The sequence below is a fragment of the Somniosus microcephalus genome, chromosome 4, assembly GCF_052327205.1.
Source record: "Somniosus microcephalus isolate GS21.2 chromosome 4, FLI_Smic_1.0, whole genome shotgun sequence".
Classification (NCBI taxonomy): domain Eukaryota; kingdom Metazoa; phylum Chordata; class Chondrichthyes; order Squaliformes; family Somniosidae; genus Somniosus; species Somniosus microcephalus.
In genome coordinates, this window is record NC_140990.1 from 279,415,318 (window position 1) to 279,428,829 (window position 13,512).

The window sequence follows — 13,512 nt, forward strand, 5'->3', positions numbered from 1 at the left end:
GAATAATTGTTTACCAATGTAGTAGGTAACCATGTGCCATGATGCTAATTCCTCAGCTAGTGTTTTTAGTGTCATTGATGTCAAGCAGAGAATCATTCTACAAATGTTGTCAGACTATTTTGTTACATAATAGTGTTTGCATATCAACACAGCAAACTCTCATCTCCCTATATTGAGGTATCAGCAGAAAATGAACAAATATTAAGACATTTCAACAAATAGAAAGCATAATATGAGATCAGCATCTAGGGATATATAAATAGTTAGATTTAAGTCAGTAATACTTTCTTTAATGTAATTGAAAATTACTAGTCAGATTCATAAAGGTCTACTAGAACTCCCTATTAGCTTAGAGGTACTTCTGCACACAACCAGGAATTACAAAAACAAATACATCTTAGTTAAATCAAAATAAAAACTGACAAGAACACAACGTAATGTTGATGCCAGATCTGCTTATGACACCTTGTAGACAACTCATGTGTACTAAAAGTATTACATTACCTTTATTACTATTTACCCCAACACTACATCGTAATTCATACTGAGAGCAGGTACAGAAATGCTATATCTCTGCTATATCTTGGCAGCATTAACCTTCGTGTTTTGAGTTGAAATTTAAAAGCTAAGAGGTGTTTAATGATTACATTGACTGCCAATATATTTTAGGATGTTTCAAACAAGGCAGTGATTATAATAATAACTTCCCTTCCCCCTTTCCATCTTTAAGAAGCCTCTGACTGCCATAAATTCTCTTACAACTTCTTAAATACATGCGAGCACTGAAAAGCTAGCTTTATTCTGAATGTTCATTTTATACAGTCAGAACACAAGTAGGAGTGTTGAAATTTTAAATTCCATCTTGATTTTTATTCCATCAAACACAAGTTTGAAAGGAAAGAATATTTCTTTCTGGGGAAATGCACACAATTTTTCTGGATATCTAAGATTCTGTTCTTGAGTTACTTTACTTGTGTTTTTGAAAAAAAGTCTTTGTCAAAACTTGTTTTATTTTCTTCAAAGAAAAAATACTAACATTAAAATGGGGAAAAGCTGTTCCTCTGGAGTTTTGCCTATTGTATTTGGACATGTTAAGCTGTTCATGAGTATTTGCTTTTCAATCATACTCCTCACATATTATTTGTCCTCATTTTATTCCCTCCCTTTCAGTCAACCAGACCTAATGGGCAGATAACCCGCTTCTAGGCCTAAGGCTATGCTGCCCTTGAGCCAGTTCCTTGAATGCAAAGGAGTGATCAACCAGATCCGAATTATGTACTGTTTATCCTCCCTTCCAGCACTGCTGAGATGATGACCTCGCCATGTGGAAACTTAAGCAGGATCACATGTCACAGCACACTGGTGTATCAACAAGCTGCACCATGGCATCTCCTCCGCTGCCCAGGCCCCGCCCCCCCACCCCACCACTGAAAATGTGCCACTTCAGCCAATTTTTAAAATGAAGTCATTTTTTGTCTAACTGAAAGCAATATATCTCCTCATGAACTTTGCTGTAATACAGACGAAGATCTGTAAAGCCTTTCATTTTTTTCCCCTGTATAAGCCTTTCTTTGTTTTTCCTATCAACAATTCTGGCTGCCAATGAAGCATCCTCTTCCTGCAAAGAGGGTAATGTGGTCTGAACCATGACCTTCACAACTTCTGTCAATGCTATTCCATGCTGTGCCACAGCAAGCAGTGATGCGCTCGCTCTCCCCCTTTCCTTGCATGGCATAGAGTAAAGGAGGTTATATTACCACATAACATTTATTTTTGAATCCCCTTCGTCTAGGGAAAAAGAAAGTTGTAATCCATTTCTGAAAAATGTCATTATATGTTTGCATTAACCTTGTGTTAAAGGGTTGAAGAGCTAAACTTAATTTCTTGTAAGTGACTGCCATAATTTTATTCCTTGTAATTAAAATACCAAAGAATACTTTATTTAGAACTCTTGAATTTTAGAGTAGCTTTTATTTTACCAAAGGCTTGGTGCTATAAGTACCATATAATTTCAAGAGAGCTTAAAACATCTAACAAAAAACTGTCTGAACTACCTCACTGAGCTGACAGTTGCAACTTATAGCACATATACTGACCAACATTAGAATTTAAAAAGATATTAACTGTGACAGGGCAGATTAATTACCACAGTATTAGCCTGTAACAGTAGCCAGGGAGGGGGGATAGAATTGGTGGCTAGGGAACCGAATACAATGGCTTCAGTCTTACCAATGTTTAATAGGAGGAAATGTCAGCTCATCTTGGACTGAATGTCAGACAAACAGTTTGACAATACAAAGGCAGTGGAGGTGGTGGTGAGGCAGAGCTCAGTGTCGCTAGTGTACATGTGAAAGCTGACATTGTGCTTTTGGATGAACCAAGCAAATCACTGGTGAGCTTTCTGCTAGTTGTCCAGCTCAGACCATCCTACCCATTAGGGCTTTGGCTATATGGAGTCAGGTGGGAAGAATTCCAGCTCCCATTGTCAGGTCAATTATCATGTTCCATTAGTAAGCTAGACTTGCTGGTCAATCATCAACAGTATCCTGAAGTACTACAGACCTGCCTGTCTCATGTATCGGATTACCAAGTTCCGACTTTCCATTTTGGAGGCACGTAAACCCCAAGAAGACATTGGCTACCTCCCCATTCATTGGAGAAGTCATTAGAAAACTGGCAAGCCTGGGTTTGAACTCTTTCTAGGTGGCCAGCAGGTAATATGAGCCCCTCACAAGTGACGTGGTGAGCAGCACAACTCACCATAAAATGTGTGAGTGCATTGTCACTGTTCTCTTGATGACAGTATCAACACACAGTATCCCCCGTGGAACAGTGGAGATGTATAGCTTCAGTAGCAGCTGCTACCCAGTTATCGTAGGCACCAAGTCCTACTTATATGAGTGCTTGTTCTCCTACCCAACTGGTAGTTAACAACTTACAGCAGCTGTTGTCCCAAGTCTCAGAGTCTCCTCATCAGCTACATGAGGGACATCTATTTTCAGCTTGGTGGAAGGACCTACACAAAGCAGTTTATATCATGCCAACTGCCTTAATGGTCTAGATGTCCAAGTCTAGTGTTACATACAACACTTACTCATCACCAACTGCTTAATCCAGATCTTTACATGAGGAGCTTTGTCAATAGGCATGCCTGCAGTGAGGCTGAGGCCTCCTCCAGGGTGCTCAGTGATAGGTTGGTGTAGGCTAGAGTCAACCCTCCCATCATTCACTACCCTTTTTGCCACAAATCCATCTCAAAGCTTGGTCCTGAACCTTGCGCGTGGCTGAAGAAAGCTCCATCATTTCATATCTAGCAGTTCTTAAGGAGAAATGTTTGGGCAGATGGCTTGTATACTAAAAGCTTAACTTGCATTGGAACTTTTCTGTCATTGAGGGAAGACAAGAAAAAACAAAGTGCCTTTTGTCCTTTCTCATTTCAGTACAGGAGGACTGTCTCCAGGCTGAAGTTGCCACCCAGGTACCAAGATTAATCAACATTCAGTTCAAATATTTCTTGCATCTTCTAATCAATACCTCTAAGATCCTTTCTTGAACTATGCAAGGCTAAAATACCAAACTTGGTGACATCCATCACTATATCCCACCTGTTAGCTAATTGTTCAAGATTCTGAGTAGAGAACATAAGATCCCCAGTTTGTGAGCAGAATAATATCATCTGCAAGAAAGGGGCACTGCAATGTTTTCGGAAACATCTGCCACTTGTAGTGAATCAGAAACAAAAGTATAACAAACACATTTACAATTTCAATACAAATAACAAGCAGTGGAAATCTTCTGCCTAAAATGTACTGGAGGAAAAAAAACATCAAACATAACAGAAACTTGCTTTGGTTTATTTAATATTTCCTAATCTCAGGGTATTATATTGAGTCATAGCATCAGCGAACAGCCCCACTTCTGACCTTATGATGGAGGGATGGTCATTGATGAAGCAGCTGAAGATGGCTGGGCCTAAGACGCTGCCCTGAGGAACTCCTGCAGCAATGTCCTGGGGCTGAGATGATTGGCCTCCAACCACCACAACCATCTTCCTTTGTGCCAGGTATGACTCCAGCCAGTGGAGCGTTTTCCCCCTGATCAGTGATATACAAAGGCAACATTAAAGGTCAAAGCTCCCCAGAACAAGGATCACACAGATGTAGAGAAACAAGGGCTGATCAAATGCATTTTGGGAAGTGAAAATTCTATAAATTATTGTAAATCTGGATTGGTGTTAAATAATAAAATGGTATAATTCCATGCTCACATGTGGATTCAATGTCTTGCATAGTGACCAGTTATTTTCATCTTGGATGCACCAAATTGCACTTTTCAGCTAATATATGGGTAATCCGCAAATCTGCAGTAATCAAGTACATTCCAGTCTTTTGTTTGTATTGACAATAGTATCTGCTGTCATGCATAAAGTGGAATGTGAAAAACTGGATTAAGTGTTGGCAAAGCACTGTACAGTACTACTACTGATTGGCTCCAAGTCAAGTGGATTAATGATTAATTGATGACAAATTAAATAATTGATTAAGTAGCACAGAACTAAGGCAGAAGACACATCTCAATGGGTTGATTCATTACTTTTTGCTTTATCTGTGTTCACCAATGACTGTAAGCAGCGACAGTATTTGTTGCATGGCCTAGAATGTATAGAATAAAAAGAGAATATTTCATGATTTTTATTTCTAGTAGTCAGGCTAACTCAAATAAGTTATAATATCAAAGTATTTTTCCTGGTCTTGCTGCCTGCGGCATAGACTGCTTCATTATTTGAGGAATTACAAATGGACCTGAACAATCATCACCAAACAGCCCCACTTCTGACCTTATGATGGAAGGATGGTCATTGATGAAGCAGCTGAAGATGGTTGGGCCTAAGATGCTACCCTGAGGAACTCCTGCAGCGATATCCTGGGGCTGAGATGATTGGCCTCTAACAACCACAACCACCCTCCTTTGTGCCAGGTATGACTTCAGCCACTGGAGAGATTTCCTTCTGATCACCATTGACTTCAGTTTTACTCGGGCTCCTGGGTGCCACACTCGGTCAAATGCTGCCTTGATGTCAAGGCATTCACTCTCACCTCACCTCTGAAATTCAGCTCTTGTGTCTATAGGAACATAGGAACAGGAGTAGGCCTTTAAGCCCCTCAAACCTGTTCTGCCATTCAATGAGATCATGGCTGATCTGAACTATGTTTGGATCAAAGCTGTAATGAGGACTGTAACCAAGTGGTCGTGTCAGAACACAAATTGAGCATCAGGTTATTGGTGATAGCACTATTGATAACTCCTTCCACCACTTTGTTGATGATGTGGAGATGCCGGTGTTGGACTGGGGTGGACAAATGTGGGAAGTCACACAACACCAGGTTATAGTCCAACAGCTTTATTTGAAATCACAAGCTTTCGGAGCGCTGCTTCACCTGACGAAGGAGCAGCGCTCCGAAAGCTTGTGATTTCAAATAAAGCTGTTGGACTATAACCTGGTGTTGTGTGACTTCCCACATTTGTCCACTTTGTTGATGATCGAGTGTAGGCTGATAGGGCGGAAATTGGCTGGGTTGGATTTGTCCTGCTTTTTGTGGATAGGGCATCCAAGGGCAATTTTCCACATTGACAGGTAGATTCAAGTTTTATTGCTGTACTGGAACAACTTGGTTACCGGCTTGAGAACCAAGGGCTGACCAGTCCTCCAATCCCTACTATCAATCCCACCTTAACCTCTGAATCCTCTGGCACAGTGAGGGTAATGAATGAAGGAAGGAGTGCCACACATATAAAGAGATTGCAAGAAAAGAGTCAGGAGGAGCAAATAGTTTACCTGCGCTGCTCTGGTGAGGTTGTTCAAACTGCTTCCTGCAATACAAATAAGACCTAGGGTTCATGGAGGTGGCACTCACTGGCACAGCCACCACCCTCCATAGCAGGTGTCCAGCCCACAACCCAAAACAAACCATTCTCTCCTGATCTGTATCTCCATTAGGAGGACATGCAGGTCCGGCTCCCTGAAGTTTGCTGCTCATTTCTTTGATCTGGCTGCCACCCTTGTCACCCAGATTGCCTTCGTTCTCCAGTGCTGCCTTTATCACTTTAAGCAGCTGGAGGTTTTCTATGCTGCTGCTGCACCAGATCTCTGCCTCTCCTCCAGGTACTTTTTCGTCCCTATTTCCTCATCCCCCCCTCCCCACTGCTGCGACCCCAACCCTTCCCCTTGCCCCCAACCCCCACTCATCCTGCTCCCCACCCCAAAGCAGTGTGCGCCAAATCCGAGTGATGGCCTCACCAGGCTAAGCTGATGCTGCTTCAGCTAAAGTATTGCAGTACTATCAGTGGAAACAATGCATTACGTATGTGGTGACATTACAGCAGGAAAGACAAATCCAGCTCTTGTTTTTATACTTAAATTTTTTTTTTAGGTTGTTGTTCTCAACGTTTCTGCATGCTCCAGAAATATTTTGTAAATAAATGTAACACCCACATCCCTCCCCCACCCTGCCGATCAAGAGAATAGCATTGGTATACCTATATTCTTGGATTTCATGTTTATCTACTGCCAGTCATGCCAGTCACTGATAAAGGAGGCCAGAAAGAGGGATTTAGCATTCTGTTCCCTAGTTTTGTAAATATTCCTTGAGATCCTTGTAGAACATTTATTAAATCTATTGATTTTCTTTTTGAAAGCACAAATGATTTTGTTTTCAGTTGAAACTAGTTAAGGCAACCCACTTTTATCAATCAAAGTTAAAAATATTTCAAAACCTGTATGGTATGGACAATTTAAATGCAGTTCTTTGTATTTTAGCGTGTTTCTTTTGTAGAAAATCCATTAGGTTTTTTTTTAATATCATTTTGTTACATACTAGAACCTGGATCATACACTGTTAATGATTTCCAAACTAAGATTGAAATATGTAACTGGTTTGTCGTAAAAATACATGCGGTTTCCCGCGCATGCGCAGTCCATGCACGAATCCGACACTTTCGTTGGGCCTACGCGTGAGTACCCAGCGCGTACTCACGCGTGGGGACCCGAATTTCTGGGCCATTATCTTTTCAGGAGTTGTGTTTTTTAATGACAGATGCTAGTGCTACAGCGTGTACTTTTATATCAGTCCATTGAGTTTGTACATTATTTGTAAGTGAGGTATGTTTTGCTATATTGATTTACTTTTACAAAATGTAAAGAATTTTTTTTGTTCTATATAAATCACGGGGAAATATATTTCTGAAGCTGATAGAGCTTTTGGTGCACAGTAAAGTGTTCTTTAGAATGGAATCTTAAGGGCAGACTTGTGAGGCAGAGTGTTCATGGCTGTTCCAGGGACTGAATCCTCCAGAGGATAACACAATCCCTTTGAAGTCCTTCCATCAGTGCTATTTGAACACACACCAATATTACCATCATATAATATAATAATTGGAGATAATGCAAGTAAAATATCAGAGATATAATAAACTTTGAAACCAAAACTGGATTATTGCCTTCAATGGCTCCTTTTTATAAATCTATGCCAACTGCTTTTTTATTTTAATGGCTTAATTCTGTTTTTGATCATTAATATTACAATATTAGAAAGATACATTTTTGTAAATCAAATACTTCTATAATTAATGCAAAGATACTGCAAATACTACTGCCATATAGATGGTGAATATTATACTAAAAGTGAGATTTTTTTTAAATATTCAAACATTCACATATATTATGATGATACTGTAAAAGGTTCAGTGCTATTTGCTCTAAAATGTGTAACTCCAAAGGCCTGGTCATTGATTTTTCTTCAATTGACACAAGGGGGCAATCGTAGGCTGAAAAACATTTTCTGATTGAAATCAGTGTGTGATTGAGTTACTGCACATACACAAACTGAGTGCGAATGCTGAGTAGCTTTTAAAGTTTGACCTAATGCGGCAGTTAAGCTACTCCTTACAGAAAATGACTCCCCCTTTTACTACGCAAATTACAGTAAATTCCATGTGCAAGTCTAGTTTAGCTTGTCTAAATTCTAATTAAACGTATATGAAGACTTCCTCATGAAAGCTTGTGCACTATTTCACTTCCCCCAAACTACGGTGAAACCATGCCTGGAAAAAGCTGACGAATAATAAGAACAATAGTGCAGCCAAGGAAGTGAGTGAACATCGGAGGTGCACCCGCAGGACCCACTTGATCTCAGACATCAGGTGTGGCACGAGAGATTGTGCTGCTTGGACCCACTGAATAGTGTGCATAAGTCTCTAAGTGCCAGTGTAGATAGTCAAAGCCATATAAAAAGACCAGCATTTTGGATTTTATAAATAAGGGCATGGACTACAAGAGTAAATAAGTAATGATAAATTTGCATGAAACATTGGTTAGAATATAGTTAGACTGTGTGCAGTTTTTGGGCACCCCATTATAGAAACAACATTCGTCTGGTGCTAACAGGGCAGTAACAGCCTCAAAATGGGGTTGTTAGCCTTACCGCCCCATTAATACTGGTGATGCAGCTGGCTCCATTTTGAAAGGGGCTTACCACTGGGTGTCCAAAGCACCAGCCTGTTTGAGGTGATAGGCCCTTTTTAATATGAAATTCAGGGTAAATAGGACCCTGACTGCCATTTTAGCTCGGGACTGGTCGGAGCCGGCACTGTGCAGACTCCAAACAGTTCCATGGGTGGTGGGATCGAAGAGGCTCGCCAACGGTAAGTGTCAAAGTAGTTTTGTGGGTCCCAGAGCAGCATCTTCAGGGCCTACAAAAATAATCTGGGCTGCTGCCACCTCAGGAACCCCACCCTCTGAAAACACGCCCCATGCCCCCACCCACCCCAGTAACTTACCTTGCTGGCAGCGGCCCTGGATCAATCTTGAGGCCTCAATCTGGCGAGCTGCACCGGAAAGCCTGTTTGGTGCCTTGCACTGGGCCCTCAAAATCACGGGGGCCTCTTCACCGCTGGAACGGGTAGCTGGCAAAAGCGCTCAAAATTGACCAGAGTGTGCTACAGCTAGATGATACCAGGGATTGTAATCTATAGTTATGATACTTGTAATACTAGGACTTTTTCCATTGAAGCAGAGAAAGGAACATAAGGAAATCAAATAGAGGTTTTTGGACTAAACTGAGTTCAATCGGTGATAAATTGAATAAAAGCTACTTGTTGTCAGCTCTTTGTGCTGTAGTTGCAGAGACTGTAACAATGGAACTAGGTGGTGTTTACTGATGATTGCCAATATGGGCAGTTTGCAATGATAATGTGAAACAAAAAATGCAAGAGTGACATTCAAGCAGTTAATAAAGCCCTCTAGATTGAATTATTACCTTTCAACTCACTCCCCTGCAGTTTTTATCTTGTATAGCAGTCATTTAATGGAGATCAGTTGTTACCAGAGAGAAAGGACCTGCAACTGTCATGTGGGAGATCCGTGCAACCTCCTGACAGTGTGCGTATTTAGCAGTTAGAAATGGAGACAGGTTTTATAAGAAAAGCATTTATTAGAATTAATGACTTGAAGAAATGTCAAGTGATCTGGTATTTTGAATAACGTTTTCAGAGTGTTGGAGTTCATGATCGGCTCCTTTTAAGGGGTAACATTGGCAGTGTTGGGCAGATGGGTATCGGATGGAAATGATAGAGAAGATGGCATTTGACCTGCAGAATAACAGCATCAGTGAGAGGTGCTATAGTTTATATAACTTGTTTTTTGGATACAGACTGCTGAGTATATGGTTATCAATTACTCTTTTATTTGCAACAAAAAGAAACTGCAAATGCTGGAAATACACAGAAAGCCAGTCAGAATCTGTAAAGATGTGATAATGTTTCGGGTGTAAACCTTCATCAGAACTAAAAACTAAAAGACTCCCTCCCTTACTTGCATAATTTATTTAGCTATGAGAACTGACAATATAATATTTTCTTATACTTGAGTCCCCAGGACACTCCAAAATCAGTAGTAACAATTTGTCACATGGCTAAACTTAGTTTCCATTTGTGACTCAGTAGCATTGCAAATATAAATAAACTTTAGAGGCACCATGTTGGAAATAAACGAAAGCAGAGAGCAGAGGATACTTACCAACATTTAGCGGTAGTTCTACACTGGCATTAACAACATGCCTGGTGATAAAAGAATCAAGTCAATCTACCACAGAAAACTTGGTCATCTGAAAGCTGAGCCACTTGGCTCCAGACCACCCTGCAAGTCAATGCCCGAATGGGTAGGGTAGTTAGACAAGACGTTGGAAAATCAACAGTGCTCTGTGCTGATAAGCTGCACACTTTTAGCTAGTTTAGCTCCAGTAGTACTGCAATGCATTCTTGGGGGACAGGGTCTCTAAGCCTTGGCTCTTGCCAACCTAAGGTCTTTGAACTTGAAGAAAGTAATGTCTCTTTGGGGAGAAAGTGTACACTCCAAATTAGGCAAATAGAAAGGCCTAATTTGTGGATTGTGTGTGGATTTCTTAATGGCTTGGTTTCGAAACTCTTAGGCAGAGATATGTTTACATGCATGTTAGACACCTGGATGATCCCGAAGAGAGTTCATGTTCTTCAAATAGTCAAAAATGCAAATGTCTTTGAGCTACAACTTTTACCTCCGATTTTGTCCTCTTCTTTCTCTCGTAAAAAGTGGGGTACCATTGCATTGAAAGGATAATTACTAGTCCTAGCCCCTTTAGAGCTACCCCGGATCAGGTGTATTCCTCAGACATTCACTTTCAACTAAAGTTTGAGGTAGCCGAATCCTAAAGATGCTTATATGGGTCTAAAGGTCCGGACCATCTCTCCCTAAAGGAAAGGAACAACCTGAAAATGTTACCGTCCTCCAGATAACACTTCTAATAAGTTTAGCTAGACTGTAACGTTCTGGATATTATGAGGGTCTGGAAAACTCCCCCAGAATTCTGCAACTCCTCACCAAAGAGTGTACAGAGATTGAGTTTGCAAGTTTGATACAGAAGTATTATGTGAGACAATTCTAAAAATATATAGATTTATTAAAGAACCGACATATAATTTACAGTTGGTGAGTCAATCGCAACATTAACAGTTCCAAAAAGAGAAAGCTTTACAATCTTATCAGAGATCCTTACTCTCAAAACTTAACTTCGCTACAGTTTTACAGTTCTTAAAGTTTATTCAGGATATCCACCAAAATCAAATACAGTACCTTGATCCCCGAGGTACAAAGAGTTGGAGACTTACAGAGCTGGTACTGAAGCCAAGAATCGCTTTGCCCCTTTAAGCGAGTCTATTATCCCATTTGAGAACTCAATATTTATACCTTTTTCCAATGGCATTTCCTTTAAGGTTTTCTGCTGATGTATGCTAATTATCTTGTCATTTTTCTGCTGACCCCTGCAGTTCTTACAGTCACCTCAGCTGGTAGCACTACAGAATTTTGTCTCTTCTCTAGGTGTTCAAAATTTATCATAAAAAACGGTATAACAGCAGGTGCGCTTTACTTGGTATCATTTTTATGAAGGCAGATGTTTGTTACTTTTATGTGCTCCTTTACGAGGTGTAAATTAGAATACCTTGTACCGGGTAACTATTGTCGTGTTCCCAAAGGTTCAGACTTCAGGAGCCTTTAACCTTCTGTTTCAATAAGGTTATTGATTCAGTGTCAACAACTTATCTTATCTCTATAGCCAGAAAGCTATCACACCCTTCACAGCCGGGTCTCCAGACCCAGTTTGTCATGTTTTAATAAGGCCAGAATTCTTTCATCGAATGGTGTCTTTTTCTGAATAGGTTATATGGCTTATTCCTTCACAGCCTAGCACATGGTTTGAATAAAAGTACTTAATTGGCTCTAAAGTGCTTTGGGACATCTTGAAGGTCTTGTAAGGAGCTATATGAATGCAAGTCCTTTCTTTCTTGTCCCAGCTCTTATTTAAAACTATCTCAGCCATCAGGTGATCCACAATCATGTTTTTCAAGCACTCTGCCAGATAACAATCCCAATTATCCTAAATATCAATCTATTAATATATTTTTTTAACATTTTTTTAATTTGTTTATGGGATGTGGGCATCGCTGGCAAGGCCAACATTTATTGCCCAGCCCTAGTTGCCCTTGAGAAGGTGGTGGTGAGCAGCCTTCTTGAACTGCTGCAGTCCCACAGTGCTGTTATAGAGGGAGTTCCAGGATTTTGACCCAGCGACGATGAAGGATCGGTGATATACTTCTAAGTCAGGATGGTGTGTGACTTGGAGGTGGTGGTGTTCCCATGCGCCTGCTGCCCTCGTCCTTCTAGGTGGAAAAGGTCACGGGTTTGGGAGGTGCTGCAGTGCATCGTGTAGATGGTACACACTGCAGCCACGGTACGTCGGTGGTGGAGAGAGTGAATGTTTAAGGTGGTGGATGGGGTGCCAATCAAGCAGGCTGCTTTGTCCTGGATGGTGTCGAGCTTCTTGAGTGTTGTTGGAGCTGCACTCAGCCAGGCAAGTGGCGAGTATTCCATCACACTCCTTACTTGTGCCTTGTAGATGGTGGAAAGACTGGAGTCGGGAGGCGAGACACTCGCCACAGAATACCTAGCCTCTGACCTGCTCTTGTTGCCACAGTTTTTATGTGGCTGGTCCAGTTAAGTTTCTGGTCAATAGTGACCCCCCCAAGGATGTTGATGTTGGTGGATTCAGCAATGGTAATTAATGTCAACTTTTTCCATTAAAAATTCTTTAGGTAGCTGCCATTGTAAAATGTACATATGCAAACTTATTATGCTGTAATTATACCACCCTGCCAGTGGAGGTGCTACTGCACCACTGGCAGGAGCTGCAATTACAGTGACACGTTTACATAGACAATCGTGGGTATAGGCATTTATAAAAAGGAAATAAAAATAAGGACAGAATGTATGACTTTAAAATTGAGTCTAATTTACATCTGTGCACCTTGGCTTAATTATCACCCGGCCTCTAGCTCCAACTTCATCTGAAGACTACACCTTATCTTTAATCCCCGCATGCACCACCACAGATCATCAACTCTCAATATTAAAAATGTTATATCTGCAAGTACATCCGGTCTGCAAAATTTCCTGTTGTCAGTTTTGTCTCATTTCCCCCCCAATTATAAACTCTTATGTCCATTTATAATTAAAAAAAAGCTTTCCTATGCAAATTAAATGCTATAATTACTCCCTGCTACCAGTGGTGGCACTGTAACACCCATTCGCTTCTCACAGCTCCTTAGGCTGTACTGCAGAGAAACTTAGGCCAAATCTTGCTTGAAAAATAATGGCATGTTAACAATGTACACTGTTACTAATGTGCAAATCGGCCAGCATGTTCAGGGGATTAAGAGATTTGCCATGAGTTGCTTCACACAAACTGCATCCTGCTCTTAACCTCCCTGTTATTTTTAAGAATGTACCCCAATATATGGTACATTTGATGAAGTACCACACATTGGACTGGTTAGCAAAATTGAAGCCCAGGAGATAAAAGGGGCAGTAGCAACATAGACACAAAATTGGCTAAGGGTGTTGTGGGGAATGGCTGTTTTTCCAGA